This window comes from Agelaius tricolor, unplaced genomic scaffold, assembly GCF_023055355.1.
Source record: "Agelaius tricolor isolate 1412-34295 unplaced genomic scaffold, bAgeTri1.0.p SCAF_18, whole genome shotgun sequence".
Lineage (NCBI taxonomy): Eukaryota > Metazoa > Chordata > Aves > Passeriformes > Icteridae > Agelaius > Agelaius tricolor.
In genome coordinates, this window is record NW_027269278.1 from 6,659,550 (window position 1) to 6,673,598 (window position 14,049).

Below are 14,049 nucleotides of genomic sequence, written 5' to 3' on the forward strand. Positions count from 1 at the left end.
ACACAGTAACACCATGTCACCTCAGAGGGCTGCAAGGCTCTGCCCTTTCCTGCTCTCCAGCCCAGCCTTTTATCCCCTCCCGCTGATGCCCTGCACCTGTGTGCCCTCTGCTCCCTGTGGGATTGGTCAGTGCCCCTGGGCACTCCATGCCTCCTTATCTCCAATATGATTCACCTGAGCACACACAGCTGCAGCCAGTGAGGGATCAGGCTGGGCCCCAGCCCCACTCCCCATCACCACACAGTGGGTGCCTACACAGGAGGATCCGAGTTTTATCTTGGCATAAACCCCAACACTGAGTGGTTTTGCAGACAACTGGGAAAGGGGGAAGCTACAGAAGAATCAGTTTTGATTTTTTTTTTTTTAAATGAAATCAAAAGACAGCAAACCTTCAAACTGAGACACAGGGTAACAACATTATCCCCAGAGAGAAGAACCAAGAGCTGCAGGCACCCATCCATTGCTATTTTCTTATGCCCTGACCATTTAACCTCACCAGGACTGCAATCTAACTGTGATCACGAGCAGCAGGACACGGTGCCTATCTCAAGTGAGGAAAAAAACCAACCTCTTAATACACCCAAAAAAAGTACTTGAACAAAATATAGGTTTTCCTCCTTATAATTATAGATTTTTACTTTGTAAAAAGCAAGGTCAGAATTGTGGATGTTGGTTTAGAAGGAAAAGAATCTAATTGGAACATATTTTTCATTGAATTAAGTACAAGGCAGAGAAGTTCATTTAATTCAATAAATGCAACAATAAAGAGAGCTCCAAGTATCAGATCTTTGTAGCAACAGTGTTTAGGTTCACCCTTCACATTAGCAGCTGGAAGACAAATCAATCACTAACTGAGAAACACTTGAGCAGGGCTGACTCCAGGAAACCCAGGGCAGCAGCACAAACACATGTTACACATTCTGCAAGGTTAAATTAATGTGAAGTAAATTCCTCAAGTTATGTAAATAAATTATAGTAATGTTGCCTGACAGCTCGTATTAAGTGAGATTAATTCAGCAAACATAAAATATGCAGGGGACTCAACACCCTCACATGTATCCCTGTTCATCTCAGGGCAAGCAGGCAAAGCTTCAGAGCCAGGGGAGCCCCAGCAGGGCAGGCTCTGGGAGAGGGCAGTGCTGAGGCTGAGCCCAGCTGGTCTCACACAGCTGACATCTCTGTGCCTGCCAGGGAGGGACAGCCTGAGCTCTGCAGAGCTGCTGGCAAGGGCAGAACCCTGAGAAGTGAAGCAGAGACCCCTCTGCCTCTTAGAGAGCTGTGAAGGGGCCACCAGGTAGGTTTGTAAGCTGTCCAATCTGTGTACAGACAAACCAGAGTGTCACCCTGATTTTTTAAGATTTTCTAAGCCTTCTGATGTTGACATTCTTGTAGTGAACTTTCTCACACACTTTCTGTAAATAATTCATTGTTTTGCATTCCTTTATGGAGGAGGAGAAGTTGATGGACTGTTGGTTTGAGCAGTGTCATTGGAGAGGTGGCACTGTCACCCTCCAGTCCACTGTCACTTCTGGAACTCTATAAATGTTGGAGTTGGAAAATAAACTCCCCTTTTCTTCACCTTGAGAACAGCGGTGAGCACTTGTGTTTTCTCATGTCCTATAGTGATGCCAGAGAGCTTCTGGATAATTCAGAGGAAAAGGAACTGGGTTGGCAAAATTCAAGATCTCCCTCTCTCTCTCTCAAGCCTTTTTTTTTTAAAACCATCTTCTCTCACAATCAAGACCTCAAACACAGACAGCAAAAACTCCACCAGGAATACCAGCAAAGGATCACTCCTCCATAATTAACACTGATATCTCCATTCTTCTCGAACATTGTGAAAATCTTCCTGACCCAAGTGAAACTCTTTCCTCTTTAGGGGGAAAATGATACAATTCCATCAAAGCCACCAAAAAAGGATTCATCTTTTTGTCCTATTCTCCCCCTTCAGATAGGCTTGGTATCCAGTTTCTAGAAGGTCCATTCTCTGAATCTGCTTTTACACATAAAAGAATGTATTTCTGTAGTGAAAACAAAGCACCACATAGACACATATATCCACTCTGCTACAGAAAAAGGAGAGCAACTCACTGAACTCTGGGCTTTTGAATCTCAGCCCTAATCATTTCACCATTAAAAAAGTACTGAAGAATGGATTTTATTCTAGTGATTTTGTATAATAGTATTCAGTTTATAGACCAATATGAAGAGGAAAATATTTTTATTGTAGGAGAGTAAGTGAGAAAAAGGTATGTTTGGAAACCTTGAAGTAACTTTATCTGTGGATCACAAGAAAACTAAAGATGTGGAGACACTGAAAACAGCCCTCTGCCCACAGCCATAAGCCATTCCTTCCATAATGCATTACCATTAGATTAAGACTGACCTTACCCATCTATTCTGTGATCTTTTTGCAGGTGTGACTCAACTCTAGCAAGCAAAATAGTTCTGCTCTTGTTAGGTTTAATCTTACTTCTTAATCTTCCTTTCAAATTTCATCTTAAATTTCCTGCTTTCAAGTATCAAGCCAAAATGATTTGATGCTTAATGCTTGACAAATAAATAATGAGCCTTTGAATTAGCCCACGTGTGATAAGGCAATGATCCCATTATTTCTCACATTCGTATAATCAGGCAATGATTAAATTATTTCTAATGTCCTCAACATGAATGCAAAAATACACTAAAGAGATCTTTAACAAAGCTCCCCGCCATGTTTTTTTATTAAATGCTCTTAATTTGAGTATTTTATCACATGATTACACTAGCTGGGCCATAAGAGCTTATTTTAATGAGAATGGGAAGAGCTCAAACCGTGGGTGTTCCGCATATCTCTTTGACATCTTTACAACCATTTGCCATTTTGAGTGTGATTAGCTGAATAGCAACTATTAGGAAGGTTGATTAATACTTTTTAAATATGTCAAATCTTGGATAGCACTCAGCTTATTTTGGTGGGGGGGGGGGGGGGGGGGACAGACTGAAACAAAGACTTCCACTATCTCCACCCAAGGACACAGCACATTTTAATGTGGGTAACAAAGAAAAGACTTCACACCCAGCTCAGTGCCAGCAGCAAGGTTAGGCACTGGTAGAAATGCTAACATTTCTACTTACAGAGTCCTGGACTCGTATATGATATCCAAGGACTTCACTTGATTCATATCATGTCCACATCAGAAGCATGAGTGCAATTCCAGTTAAAGAAATGGTGTAGGCAGTGTGGTTTCAATGGGTGCCTCCAGGACATTGCTATTGATAGCAGACACCTAATAAAGTGCTAAGAATCAACATGAAATGCCATTTAACATCCTATTTTTAAATTTCTTTTTTCTTTTTAAATCCCCACATATTGAGCTTGCATAACAAAGAAGTGCATTAAAAGCACTGGTAAGGGTATTAAAGGCAATATTTGATGTATGCTTATCTAGTACATTAATATTGAATCTGGCTGTGATATGAGTTGCACTAGTTAAAATTACATATTTCTCTTTTTCCTTGAATCAGAGGAGGCAGTTAAAGGAAAAATCAATATCTAAAGCTTGCAAAGCCAAAAATGTGCTTTCAGCACTAAGATATCATAGTGATAAAGGCTATGAAATAAATGTCACAATATATAAAATAGGCCTTATATGCAGAGAGCCATTTGTAACACATGCTGAAATTAGTAATGCCTTGCTCTTACAGAGGTTTATCCAAAGAGCTGCTCCTGCCAGCACAACACAGCTCTTCTCTCCATGAGCCCACAGGGATGCAGAACCTGCCAAAAGTGAGAGACTTTCCTGGAGTGAGTGCCATGATTGTGGGAAAGAGATGGGGAGAACTGCCCTGCTGGCACTGAAAACAAGTTAACACAATGTTCTGTCATTCATGCTACTAATTATCCCTAGGGCAAATAATCACCCATGTGAAAATACTCCTCTAGAGGAACTTGAGGATGCTCCAAGTCTCTGTAGGTGGCAAAAAAAATAAATAAATAAATAAAGGCAGAAGGCTTCATAGTTCACCAGGAGTTTCTGAGTTAGTGCAGCCCTTTGGGAACAGGTGAGAGAAAAAATTCTTTGAAGATGTGGGAAGGGATGAAGTGACACAAAGCCAGAAAATCATTTCCTAATATGTTTTCCATTGGCTACAGCTCATACCCAGCATGGAAAAAGAAGGAAAAATCAGAGAATTGGCACTGCTGATATTTCTGTAGGAAGGTCTGAATTCCCTGCAAACTCCTCTATGCCTGCAGTTGGCCCTGGTGTGCCTTCATGTTTAGGGAGAAAGAGGCAGAAAGCAAGACTGGGAGGAAGCCTGGAAGAAAAGGGGAAAGGGAAATGGAATAAGAAACAAATCACTGCAAAAGGGAAGAGTGTTAAAACACTAACAGAGATCAGCATGTGCAAGCCAAGTGGGTAGAGAGGAATAAAAGGGAATGGGAAGATACAGCAAAACCTATTAATAACTATCACCAATGTCTTGCCTGTCTGAAGACCACAGAGCAGGAGGGAAAGGAAGCATTCCCAAGGAACTTGCCTATTACTTCTCAGGAGGGTGGGTGAACTGCCTTTTAAAATATATAACACAATTCTCCATTCCTGCTCTCACTACTCTTAAAAGTTGCATTTATCATGACTATATGACAATTCTGAAGGAACAAAATTTATATTTTGTCCCCCAAGCACTGAAAGTGGCAGAACATACTGATGCAGGGAAAGGGGTTCATTTTTAAACACAAAATAAATGGAGAGTGTAGGAGAATGAGGAGAAGGTTACATTTATTTTTGAAAAATTAAGGAGACTGATAGCTCCTTTTCCAAGATGACCTTGCAACTCCTACCCTTGAGAGCCCAGCACTTGCAGATGGGAGCATCAGGCATTGCTTTCCTTGGCCTGTGCTGGTACAGGGGCAATTTGAGAAAATGTCAGAGCAGCCAGGGAAGCATGAAATCTTCCCACAAGTAAATGATTCCCTATTAGCATCCTACTACTTGAGCTTTTACATTAACATCCCAAAAACTTTATCCAGCAAGCTGCCCCATGTAACAGCCCTGCAGTCAGATGAGTTTTCCTACAGCAAAGCAGGTACTAAACAAATAACCCTCCCTTGATTTGTGTGCATAGGAAAACCATATTTTTGCCATCACTCTGTTTTTCATGAGCAGCATAAAATGGCCAAACCATTGAGTCTCCATGAAGGAGCACTGAGTTTCTGGTCATTTTGCACAGGATGCTGAGCTGCAGGTGGAATGACTGCCAGGGCTCCAAGGCTGCATTGCCCAGCCCTGTCTGCATGTTTAAAGCCATGGAGCCCAGAAAACACCTCCCTAACAATTCACAGCTAAGTACACACACAGCCATTTACTTTCCAGCAGTGAAACAAAGCCCTGTCCTCAAAGCTGATGCAGTGAGGGGTGAAATTGAGGGCACCACTTAAAAATGTTCCCCTAAAAATTGTAATGATATGCAAATATGAATGCAGTTGTAAATTTGTGGGAAGTCACAAGTAAGTACATCCTTACAGTATCACCTGGTAGGCAGCACTAGAGAAAAGAAGACAGAAAACATGTCAGAAGTAGGTTGGAGCTATGGGCAGCAACAGATTGCTGCCATTAAAATGGTATTTATCAAAACAGTATCAAAGAGTCTTTGATTTCAACAGTGAATAGCTGGTCCTTAGTAAGATTCCGAGTCAGAAAATATACAGAAGTGGCCACAGCCACATTCATGCCTGTAATACTCAGCTAGTTATTATGACAAGCAGCAAAGTAGTTAGAAAACTGTCTTGTCTCATTTCCTCCAAAACATAATCCTACTACCATTAGCATTTGCTGTGTCCTGAGAGTGCTTCATATGAACCACTCTAAAAAGAAATGGAGAGGACAAGCAGCATTTACCCATAGGACAAGATAAATCCAGTATTACAATCATTTAATGAAGGCTACAAATCCTACTAAGTGTTTTTTTTCATTTATAAGCTCTAGATAAAGGGGAGGACAAACTGTGCTTTCCCTCCAGAATGCTCCAGACAAAGGCAATGCCAATTTTGGCCTCATGACAATATGTTAATACAAGAGTATCTGCAATAAAGCCTTTACAGAGAACACCACAGAGCATATGTTTTAGTGACGGTGCCACAAAACTGGTCTGTTTTAGCAGCACAATTCCCCATCATTATAGTCATGCTTCAGTGAGGTGCAGTCATTGTCCAAAGATAACACTCTTAACAGTATTATTCTATTTCTTTTATGCTATGTAATAAACAGGAGTTGCAGTTACTTCATTTGGCAGATGCTGGAGCAGAACCAAGCTTGTTGTTCCTTGCCACTGAAGCTGTTATGCTGCTTTACAAAACATTCTCATGTGCTGTTTTCTCCTTACCAGATCAGTCAGTGGGACATTTCCAAGTCAATCTTTACATTATCTGATCACAATAAAATACATTAAAGATAGAGGAAACAGATTAGAACAAACCATAAATAACTCCCACACTATTCCTGCCTAATCTCTTGAATTTGAGATTTTACAAAAACAAACCAACCAGAGCTGTTATTACAGGACACAGAACAATCACTCTGCTCAGATCCAAAGACCTTCTCCAGGTTCTCTCACCAAGAAAACAACTTGCAGTATCAATCTTCACAGAATAACTATCACAACATCCTCAAATATCAACACACACCTGGAGAAACAGAAACTTCTACTGAGATAAATTAACAACAGAAACATAGTCCAGGCTGCACCCAGCTGGCAGCTCATGCAAGTTTAGCTTCACATTCTGCAAAAACAAAGAAAGAATAAAATGATGGCTCGTTTTCCCTCCAGATTACCTTTGCTTCAGTCTCCATGTCCCACCCAGACTGCTCCCTACCAGGCACCTTCAGCAGAGCACAGCCCCATCCACATGATTCATTCCCCATTCAAGGTTTAATGTCCAGCAGTTAATGTCCAGCTCTACCCTGCTTCTGTAACTCAGAGAGCCTTTCCAACAACACATACACACTAGAGTTAATATTGAAGTTATGTGTAAAAGTTTATTTCTAGTCTCCAGGTTAGCACTGGATGAAGAAGAAGGAGTTCTGTTCACATGCCGACTCTCTCAAGCAAAACATTCTCATTTATCCTTCCCCTTTCAAGAGGCAAAAATCCCCACTACCCTCTCTCTGAGTTGCTCATAGCTTTGCTTTCTTCTTTATCAGCCACAAAAGACTGGCAGCCAAACACATCTATCCCAGTTCAGCTGCAGAGCTCCTGCTTGCCCTTGCTGGCTGACAGCATGGGACTGAGGAGTGCAGGAGCTTCCCTGCTTCTGCACTTCCTTCTACTTCAATCTCCCCAGCAGCCACACCAGCCCTGCCAAATCATTTACATTACAGGAGCAGGGACCCAAAATTGAGGGCTACAGCTGTCAATTTAAGAATTAGGCAAAATGGTCTATTTTACCTGCCAATGAATGCAATAATAAGAACATTTACCTCCAATTTCCCCACTGCCAGAATCTGCCAGAAGGAACCAACTTGTATGAATACTGTCTTTATTTAGATAGACTTGATAATTCTTCTTGTGCCTATAACCCATGTCTATCTGTGCACCTCCAGTTCCCTGTACAGTGCTCCAGTGCAGAGAGAAATAACTTGCTGGGAGCTTTAACCACACATTAGTTTGCATTATCAGCACAGGCACGCTGAACTAGTGAACCATGGACACTTACCCTCTCAACCCCCTTCAAACACTGCAAGAGCTGATAATACACTTGCCATGCAAGCTGAGAGACAGCACAAGTTTATTCTCCCTCTTCCCAAAGCAATGGGGTGGATTCTGTTGCACTTTGCAGGGCAGTGCAGTATCAGTGCAGTGCCACATCACAGCAGAAAACAATCAGGGACAGCTTAATGGCACTGGAGAAGGGCAGCTGGATTTGCTGTAATCCACATTCCAGTGAGCCCTCCAAGTGGATGTCAATTTAACATCTATACTCCCTCCATCAATTAGTATCACATTGACAAAGCCATACATATGCATATGTGTATTTTCTTTTTACATATGCATGCCTGTCTGAACTATCTGCTCAGCAATCAATCCTCCTTTAATCAGTTCCCCATTAAATACAAACTCCTACATCCTCACACCCCGCTTTACCTCATCACAACTATGAAAATCCCTTTATAATGACTAAATTGGCCTTTTAGCAGAACAGCTCATCTGATGGAGGAGGGAAGGGGACAGGAAGAAGACACCAACTGTGCAAGTCAGAGTTAGGAAACAGGAAAAGTCTTTGTACCCTTTAAAAACATTGTTAATTAAAGTAGTAAAGTCATCCTCAGCACTTGAGAATTCTGAGAAAAAGCTTATTACATGAAAAGTGCTTGACAAATCTGCTACCTCAGGTTTTCCACTTGAAGGTTTCAGAAATTCCCATCCTTAGAGAAAAACTGAAGCCTTTCACCCTGTTTTCCCCCTCTTGAGACATGGAGTGATAATATGGCTTATGGGGCTGTGCAAAGATACCCTGATTTCCTAAAATCATTTCTGCAGATTTATCAATACAAAATGTTCCAGCAGAGCAAGAACACGGGGGAAAATACTGTTTCCACAGGAATGAGAAACACATCACTGAATCTGCTCAAACTGGCACAAAGAAGATGAAAAAGGACAAAATTTGGGGTGAAGCTCTCTTTCCCCTGAACACACAATCCCTGTATTTCCTGAAATGCCATAGACTTGCTGCAACAGGCTTAAAAAATTATGTCCAAATTTTTGTCCAGCTTGAAATAAAAAGCCCTGATTTACAACAAAAATAGGTCTTTCCTAGCAATCAACATGCTTTGTTTTTCAGCTTTTCTGCATTCTGTGGACAACAGCCCAGATTTTGGCAGATTATTTCATTAGGGGAAGCTTGCAGTTTAACTAAACGTGGCTTTCTCAACAGAAAATTGGTATCAATCATTTCACATATTTTAAGCTGACTTGATGATTCATGTCCAGGAAATCTGTATGAAAATCTAGAGTTATGGCTCATCAGACAAAATTAAAGGTGGCCATCATTTCACTTTTACCACTTACACTCTTATATCTTTACACACAAAAAAGCAACAACCCAAAAAATGCCAAACCAAATCTGTTTCTTTACTTGTTTTCCTCCATCTTCCCTCATAACATTTAACTCCAAAGACATCCTCTGCAATCCACTTAGCTGAGGAAAGGTGGGAAGAATCACAGCTATAGGCAACCATGAGTCAGCTGCTGCTCTATGAAATGGGATGTTTTCCATTCACAGTAAGCTTTGCACAAACCTTTCTGTGGCCATGTTTCAGCTGAATTTTGCTCCCAGCATCCTGCTTAGATGCAGAGGGTCTGTACAAAACAGCCTATTACTGTCAGTGGTGGGGGATAAAGAAGAGGGGGGAAAAGAGCCTTATTACAGAAATTATGAATCGTTCAATACTCAATCATTAAGCCAGGCTTGCCAAAGAAACCACATTTGTTCAGTGTTTGACTGTTGGCAACATTTCAGGCCTCAATAAACCCTCATATGAACAATTTTACGTCTCTAAACTCCAGTGAACTCAAGAGGGCAGAGGACAAATGTGTCCCTGAAAATAGTTTTAAAGAGACCTTGGTCTCTTTTCCAACTCCAGTAAATATGTGATACACACCTAATCCTGCCACCTTGTTTACCATTAACTGGATCTATATTTAGACAATTTTTTACAACACATGCCCTAGGTAAATAAATAACTTTACCTGAATTCTGCTGTTCTAGATGCCCACTCAGAACTTGGAGGAGGGTCCTGTGCATCCTCAGGCATGGGGCACAATGGGAGCAAACACATCCTAACCCAACCTGGGCTTTAAGAAATAGATGATGTAAATCTAATCAGCTTAGGTGCTGTTTCATGCCCCACATCTGATCACAATAATTTCATTTGCCCACCAACAGGGACATCACAGTGATTCCACTTGAAAGATGATTTCATTTGCTCTCTAAGAATTTTTGTTCTTCCCTAAAAGAAAGAATGGGTTCTCCCCACCCTACCATCTGCAATTTTCTTTGCAGTCACTGTTTTACTTAGCCAAGGCATTGCTGGGTCAGACAGTCACTTTAAAACTAGAAGAAACCAGGTGCTTTTTATATAAACATAATTAAGCAATTTAATGAAAATCTGTTGAGTCCACCTCTCTCTGAGACGATGCAGGGCTCAGCTTGGTTTATTTCTGCTTGTTTTTCACTGCAGGCTGCACTTAAATGTAACTTTGCTGTCACCAACAGGTTGTCATGAGAATTAAATATTTTCCCTTTTTTTATTTTATACCTCAGGATAAAAATACAAATGTGACTCACCCAGACTTATTCTTGGTGAGTATTGTTTTAATTTGTAACTATTGATGTTAACTTTGATGTAATTAATGATGATTTAGTAATCTCTGACTATGGGAAGGCAGATTTAAGTTGCTGCTGTTCAAAACAGTACAGACAAAGAGAGAACATAATTAAATTATCTATCTGATTTTTCAAATTGCAACAGAGAGATGCATCACACAGCATGTCACTTCTGGTTTCTCAGAGAGCTTATTCTTCTTTTATTATGAACAGAATCATCTTTATCCACTGCATGAGACAATTGATTGGTTTCAGTATAACTGGATGTTTTGCCAGCCTTCACTGTGCTCCCACTCAATATGTCATGTAAAATAATGTGCTGAAAACTGGCTGACCTACCTGTCTGCTTGGTGTTTATAAGGAGTTTGTCTCCATGGTATTTCAGTTCTTTATCAGAAAACAAAACAGGAGGTACAGGAAGCTGAGGAAACCTTGAAAGGAAAGCCATAACAGTGATAAATAAGATTTGATGGCCTAGACACAATCCTGAGAGGCTAATGGCATGTCAGCACTCTCACCCTGCTTCCTGAGCAGCCCTGGGAACACCACAATTCTCTGCCTGCTTCCACCTTGCTCAGGGCATTTCTCCTGCTCTCCCCTCATCAGAAGCACATCACATACAGGGAGGCTGAGCTGCCAAGCCCTGGGGGAGAGCAGAGCCAGGGTGGGACCAGGCATCACCTCCTGCACCCTGCCCCGCCTGCTTCCTCCAGGGTCACATCCTGGTTCCAGCTGGGATAGAATTAATTTTCTTTTAGTAGCAGGTTCAGTGCTGTGCTTTGAATTTAGTGTTAAAAGATGTTGGTAACACAGAGATGTTTTGTTCTTTGCCAAGTAGTCCTTACACTCAGGGATTTTTCAGGTTTCCATGCCCTGTCAGCACAGGTACACAAGCTGGGAGGGAGCAGAGCCAGGACAGCTGAGCTGAAGATCAGGCAGGAGGGATATTCCCCACCATGGAATGTCATGTCCTGTATATAAACTGGGGGAGTTGGCTGGGAATTGGTGATCACTGCTCAGGGATGGGCAGGACATCCATCAGTGGGTGGTGAGCAATTGCATTGGGCATTACCTGCTTCTCTTGGGTTTTGCTCCTCATACCTTCTCTCCTTCTTTCTTTTTTTGTCTCAAATAAACTGTGAGTATCTCAACCCATCTTTTCTTTTTGATTCTCCTCCCCAGTGGAGGGAAGGAGGGGACTGAGTGAGTGGCTGTGTGGTGTTTAGCTGCCAGCTGGGATTAAACCACAGCAGACATGAATACTGCAGACACAAAAAGCGTCAGCTGAATCTTGAAATAGGTGCAGGAAGCTGCCTTGTAGCAGCTGTGTACAAGAGATCAGACAGCTGAAAAGCTGAAGAAAGGGGCTGTGGATGGAAGCAGACACTGAGAGCACTGGGCACTGAGATCCAGGGCTCCACATCCTCCTGTTGGGGCCAAGCTGGATCACTTTTAGGAACTGTACCATGTGTTTGTAGCTAACTCCATTTGTCATGAGTTCACTTGATGTTTTGTCCAAGGCCCAAGGACCTTTTGTACAATGCTTATTTTATCATGCACATAAGGGCTGAAGTAACAGAGAAGCAAAAGGAAAATACTGGAAAAGAAGACGTAAATTCTCACTTTCTCTACTCTCTCATTTTGCATCTAATTCAAGTTCAAGTGAATAATAAGGTAAACAATTACTACATTCTCTAGTAAGAGACACAATCGTCTTCATTTGGCTTTGTTTCAGCAATATCTAAGGGTAGGTGAGAAGAAAGAAACTTCATAAAATCTGGACTCTTATGTAACTTACCTAGGAATTTTTAACCAGTTGCTTAGATTCTAGGGGTCTAGCACATTAAAATATAAGGATGATGAGAGTTATGAGTTCCTGCAAGTCTCTTTAAAGGCTCAGAAGTTTTGGCAAAGTTAAACTGGGATCAGAGGCCCACAAATGCCCAGACTAGACAGCAGCTGCTTCTACTTCTGTTCCTTACTGGCCTCTAGGAGTGGTGGTGCTGCGAGTGTCCCTGCAGAAGCTCACATGATGAAGAAGAGGGTAATGTCACAGATGTTGTCAGAGAGTGCCAGATGGCCACGAAGCAAATTTTTTGATAAAGAAGTGGAGGCATCCAAGGAATGTGCCTGATTAAGAGACTTGCTGGAAGGCTGCAGCTCATCCCCACAGCACCTTCCCATGCACAAGGCACTGTCCAAAGCAATAGAGAGCCTGGCTTCTGCACAGGTGAGACCCAAAGCAGCTCTGGACCCTGGCACTTGATACAGTTTTTTTTTTTTAATAGTTCTGCAAAACCAAAGAAATTACTGCTGTCTCTTGCTTTTCATCACCCCACTTAATCCACCTTGATTTGCATTGGCTCCTTAGACAGCTGTCTCCTCTGCTTGCACACTCATCCTGTAACCAAGTTAGGGTGTAATTCCTAGAATGACAGAGGTCACAGTGATAAACAGACCCCTAGAAAGCACCTTACAGCATAGGGCTTAGTCCTTTTGGCAAACAGGAACAAGTCATGGAGCTGAAGTGTGTGTACACCAGGTTAACTGCACCTGCTGCCAGCTCTGTGAGGCCAGCAGTGATTAAGTGACATCAGCAGTGCTAAAGTGGTACAACATTTATGTTTAGACAGGGTAATAGGGCCCCTCCAGCACCTGCTGCTTAAAGGGGAATCAGGACAAGAACAAGAAAACAGGAGTGGGTGAATTTCAGAGCTGTCACGTTAAAATGGCCTCGCTGCTGCAGCAGCTCTGCTGCGAGCTCACACAGCTCAGTGTGCTCAGGAAACAGCTGAGCACAGACAGAACAAAAACAAACACAAAAAAGGAGCTCACTCACCACCAGGAAGGTTTTCCCTGGTGTCCTCAGCTAAAATGTTAACCTGGATGTCTTTCAGGATAAATATCTCAAGAGTTATTTGTACACAATGCTGCAGTGTTTACCTTTTGATTACAGATCTTTACACTCTGTCCATTATTATTGAATGCCAGGATGAAAGGCAGCCTAAGGGCTTGAATGCAATGTTCTGTCACAAAGAAATACAGCAAAAGCAATGGCAGGCTCTGAAACTAGAAATATATTAGGTTGGAAAGAAATACGAGCACAGTTATTGGGGTTTCTTTTGCAGAATGTTTGGCTTTTGTTTTAAGAAAAAGATTCATGCAGTTTTGCCTTGACAGTGACATGTAAAGCCTGGATTTGGATATAAATTGAGGATATGGGTATAAAATCCTCGTGACTAATTTCTGCCTCTTCATTTGTTTCTCTACAAATAAAAAGGGAATTACATGGGTGTAGCTCTACATGCCCTTCTATCCAGAACCACAATGAACACTATACTGTGCTTTAAGCTATTTAGAATTCTGATTTTTAAGCATCCTAATGAAGCTTAATTTGTGGTCATACTAGTCATGTTTCAAATTACTCATACAAATATCTGTGATTTTTATTAATCTTCTCTTCTACCACTGGCATTTATTTTACTCCTTAGTCTCAGGCCTGAGTCATACAACTCATTTGCAGTTTTTATGCTCATGTTCCAGCAGTCCAGATTTGGATTTTGAAAAGCAAAAGCTAGTGATGTTTCCAGAAACTATTTTGATGTGTCACCTGATATAGATTATTCATATTTTCAACAAGGTCATTTGTGAGGTCTAGACAGCAGCAGAGGTGTGCAAACTTA